At 40.6% G+C, this 5,032-nt stretch overlaps 1 pseudogene; it reads right to left on the bottom strand.

The window, feature by feature from the left end:
* Positions 1-1,235: 1,235 nt before the first annotated feature.
* LOC148689538 (uncharacterized) lies at positions 1,236-4,077 on the bottom strand (annotated as a pseudogene).
* Between the last annotated feature and the right edge of the window lie 955 nt (positions 4,078-5,032).

Raw genomic sequence — 5,032 nt, 5'->3', positions numbered from 1 at the left:
TTCACTTCCTTTCTTGTCCCGGATTTCGATATCGAACTCTTGAAGTAGAAGCATCCAACGAATAAGCCTTGGTTTAGCCTCCTTTTTGGTGAGTAAGTACTTCAACGCTGCATGATCAGTGTAAATGATAACTTTAGTACCAAGTAAATAAGAACGAAATTTATCTAAAGCAAAAACAACAGCAAGAAGTTCTTTTTCCGTTGTGGAGTAGTTCAATTGGGCATCATTCAAGGTCCGAGATGCATAATAGATGACATGTGGCTGCTTGTTCTTCCTTTGGCCTAAAACGGCTCCTAATGCATAATTTGAGGCATCGCACATAAGCTCAAAAGGAAGGCTCCAATCTGGTGGAATAATGATGGGGGCCGAAGTGAGCATTTCCTTGAGGTGTTTGAAGGCCTTCTCACACTCCTCATCGAACTTGAATGGCACATCCTTTTGGAGAAGTCGGCGAAGGGGGTTGGAGATTTTTGAAAAGTCCTTGATGAATCGCCTATAGAATCCTGCATGTCCAAGAAAAGAACGAACCTCTCTAACCGAAGTAGGAGAGGGTAAGTAGCGTACAAGATCTATTTTTGATTTGTCAACTTCAATCCCTTTGGCCGAAATTATATGCCCTAAAACTATGCCTTGTTTTACCATGAAATGACATTTTTCCCAATTTAAAACAATGTTAGTTTGAATGCATCGTTCTAGGATTAAAGTGAGATTATGTAAGCAATCGTCAAACGAATCTCCAAATACACTAAAATCATCCATAAAAACTTCAATTATTTTCTCCACAAAATCTGAAAATATACTTACCATGCATCTTTGAAAGGTGGCCGGTGCATTGCATAAACCGAATGGCATGCGACGATAAGCAAAAGTACCAAAAGGGCAAGTGAAAGTGGTCTTTTCTTGGTCATCCGGAGCTATGACAATTTGATTATATCCCGAATATCCATCAAGGAAACAATAAAAAGAATGACCGGCTAACCTTTCAAGCATTTGATCAATGAACGGCAAAGGGAAGTGGTCCTTCCTTGTGGTGGCGTTGAGCTTCCTATAATCGATGCAAACTCTCCAACCCGTTTGGATGCGTGTTGGCACAAGCTCATTCTCAGTATTCTTCACCACCGTCACTCCGGATTTCTTTGGCACTACTTGAATTGGTGAAACCCAACGGCTATCCGAGATAGGATAAATCACTCCGCAATCAAGTAATTTGATAACCTCCTTCTTCACAACTTCCATCATTGGAGGGTTGAGCCGACGTTGAGCTTCTCGAGTTCGTTTAGCCCCCACCTCTAGAAGTATGCGATGCATGCATGTTGTAGGGCTAATTCCCTTAATATCGGCCAAGGTCCATCCTATGGCTGTTTTGTGCTCTTTCAACACGCGAACCAATTTCTCCTCCTCCATTGCCGTGAGTGATGAAGAAACAATGATGGGCAACGTTTCTTTGTCTCCCAAATAGACATACTTTAAGTGACTTGGCAATGGTTTAAGTTCAAGAACGGGTGCCTGAATCACTGAAGGTAATAACTTGTTAGTAGACACGGGAATTGAAATTGGGTTTGGGGGATTACCTTGATATTGTGGCGAAGATTCAAGTGAAGCCACCATTTCGGCAATGCCATCATCATGCACGGCCAGATTTGGTTCTCTACCTATTCCTTCGGCAATTGTGGTTTCAAGTGGGTCTTTGTCCAATGAATCAAGAAAATCCTACGCCAATGACTCAAGTATATCAATAGAGAAACAAGAATGATCGTCATTAGGATATTTAATAGTTTCAGAAAGATTGAAATCAATAACTTCCCCATCAAATTCCATCGTTAAAGTTCCTTTGAACACGTCGATCTTAGTGCGGGCTGTTTTCATGAAAGGTCTCCCAAGTAGGATTGGCAATGGTGTAGAATGGGGTGAATCCTCCATGTCAAGTACGTAAAAGTCCGCCGGAAAGATCAAATTGTTAACCTGCACCAACACATCTTCCAAAACTCCTTTTGGATAGGCATTAGAACGATCGGCCAATTGAATAATCACACCATCGTTTTTAAGTTCTCCCAAGTTCATAGATGCATAAATTGAGTAAGGCATGATATTAATTGAAGCTCCTAAATCTAGCATAGCATGTTCAAATTTAGTATTTCCAATAACACAAGGAATTGTAAAACTACCCGGATCTTTGCATTTAGGTGGTAATTTTCTTTGTAACACTGCCGAAACATTCTCACTTACGTGGACCACCTCTTTGTTTGAAATCCTCTTCCTTGTGGTGCAAAGCTCTTTCAAAAATTTCGCATACTTAGGAACTTGCTTAATTGCATCAAGGAGCGGAATATTGACTTGAACTTTCCTAAAGGTTTCCAGAATGTCCTTCTCATTCTCTTCTTTCTTTGATTGCCTAAATCTGCTAGGGAAGGGCACATTTAATGGAATAGAACTTGACAAAGTCGAATTTGGACTTACCTTAGGGGTGTTGGACGGTTTTGGGGTGGTAGATGGCTGCGGCAAGGTTGGTTCCACCCTTGCCGTGGCCTTTGTGCCTTGTTGATTCTCTTCTTGCAGCAACATGTCCTCTTCTTGACTTGTTTTGGACGGATTTGGGATGGTTCCAACTTCCTTACCACTTCTCAACGTGATTGCCTTGGCAGATTCGAACCCTCCCTTTGGATTGACAATGGTTGAGCTAGGGAGCTTGCCTTGGTCTCGGAATTGTCCTACAAACTCCGCAATCTGTCCAATTTGTTTCTCTAAGTGGTCCACCCTTTTGTCTTGGTTTAGCATCGCTTTGGTTTGATTTTCTTGCCCCTGAGACAAATTGGTAAGTAACTTAAGAAGTGTAGCATTATCTAAAGACGTACCTTGATTGTTTTGGGCGGATTGGGGTGGTATTGGATCATTGCCGTAGGTTTTAGTGTAAAACCCCGGGGGTTGTTGCCTAAAGCCTCCTTGTTGTTGAGGTTGTTGAGGCTCCCTCCACTTGAAGTTTGGATGGTCTCTCCAACCCGGATTGTATGTGTTGGAATATGGATCATTCCTTGGCTGATTTTGGCTTGGAAATCCAATGGCATTTGCATTTTCCCATCCCCCATTCTCAATCAATTGAGGGCACTTGTCCGAAGGATGTCCTTGGATAGAACATGCGCCACATACACTTGGACCTTGAATCCTCATTCCTTCGGCCATCTGAGACACAATAGACGTAAGATTAGCTAATTGAGATTGAATGTCGGATTGGGAACTTACCTCATTCACTTGCTGCCGTGGGGTGTCTCTTTGGCCAACACCTTCATATTGTTGTGCATTCAACGCTTTATTTGCAATTAAAACCTTGGCATCCACGGTCGTTTTGTCAACCAAAGCACCTCCCGCCGAGGCATCTAGCATTTGTCTCTCTATTGGAAGAAGCCCCTCGTAGAAATATTGAATTAAAAGTTCTTCCTTCATTTGATGTTGAGGGCATGATGCAACTAGAGTCTTGAAACGTTCATAATATGCCGGAAAGGACTCCCCTTGGTTTTGTTGAATGCCACTTATTTTCTTCCTCAAAAGAATCACTCTTGAAGTTGGGAAGAATTTCTCTAAGAATGCCCGCTTCATGCTTTCCCAAGAAGTGACGGTTCCAGGTGCCAATTCGTATAGCCAATCTTTAGCCTTTTCTAGAAGAGAGAATGGAAAGGCCTTCATCTTCAAAATGTTCCCATCAACATTGATGGGTGTCATACTCGAACATACCACTTCAAACTCCTTAAGATGCTTGTTTAGATCTTCCATGGATAACCCATGGTATTTGGGAATGTGATGCAACAAGCTAGACTTCAATTCGAACTCATCGGTCTTGCCTTGGGCAGCCATAGGATATTGAATGCACAAAGGTACGGCATTGTCTAGTCCCGAGGCCGAAAGTTCTTTGATTGTTCTATTGTCCGCCGCCATGCTTTCTTCTTCTTCAAATTCAGATTCGGAATCTAAACTTGAACTAGGTGGATAAGGTTCCGGTTGCTTCCTCTTTCTTCGCAAAGTTCGTTCAAAATCGTCGTCAAAATCCAATATGTTTGCACGAATAGGTTGAGAACGACGGGTCATAAACTAGTACCTGAAAATAAAGAACACAACCAAATCAGCAATCTATAGGCACGGCACACTTTAAAAAAAAACAAAGACACTAAAAAAAACACTAAAAAGACACTACACAAACAAAAAGGGATTAGCAAATTTGCTAATCCCTGGCAACGGCGCCAAAATTTGATGTGAAGATTAACTTGACACACAAATTAAACCCTATTTGTGACAATTGTAGTAGATATGTAAGTAGGGATCGTTCTAGACCGGGGATTAACTAGGGATGCTAATCTATGTAAATATGACTCAAAAACACTAACTTAGACTCTAGGGACTCAAAACTACTTTAGACACTTAAAACAGCAATCAATACACAAAAAGACTCACTTTTAGACTCAATAAAGGTTTTGGACGAAAATAGGACTGAACTAGACTCAAAAGACTCAAGGAAAACAAGTTTTGACTCAAATATGAAGACTAAATAACATGGGGATTGTTTTTGACGAATTTTAGACTCAAAACAAAAACTTAGTAGAAAACACTTTTGAAAAACGAATTTAGGTAAAAAACATGGATGAAAGTTTGATTGACTCTTTGGGTTATGCTTGTTTGTGGTTATAATTTATGAATTCACATGCAATCATAAAGGAAAAATCAGTTTTTGTAACATGCTTGAAGGAAGGAACTCATAATAACGCTACATCCCTGTGAGACTCGAGCCATTACCTTCTTTGGAGAGTTATAATCTGTGATTCTTTGTTTTCTAAAGTTGTTGCATGATCTCATTATTCCTTGCTTGGTTGCTACTTAGAATGCAATTGTATCATGATAGAACTAAATGCTAGAACTTATACCCGTTTCATTCAAAGCATGACATTGAGTTGCATAACACATATCAAGATGAAGTTGTGTAGTTGCCACCATAGCCAAATAGCCTTACTTCCCATATTTTGTATATTTTAAGTTTTAACCCCGTTGA

The sequence above is a fragment of the Pyrus communis genome, chromosome 17, assembly GCF_041283825.1.
Source record: "Pyrus communis isolate YQ-2024b chromosome 17, ASM4128382v1, whole genome shotgun sequence".
In the NCBI taxonomy this organism is placed as follows: Eukaryota; Viridiplantae; Streptophyta; class Magnoliopsida; order Rosales; family Rosaceae; genus Pyrus; species Pyrus communis.
This window is presented reverse-complemented; position numbering and strand designations above follow the sequence as displayed.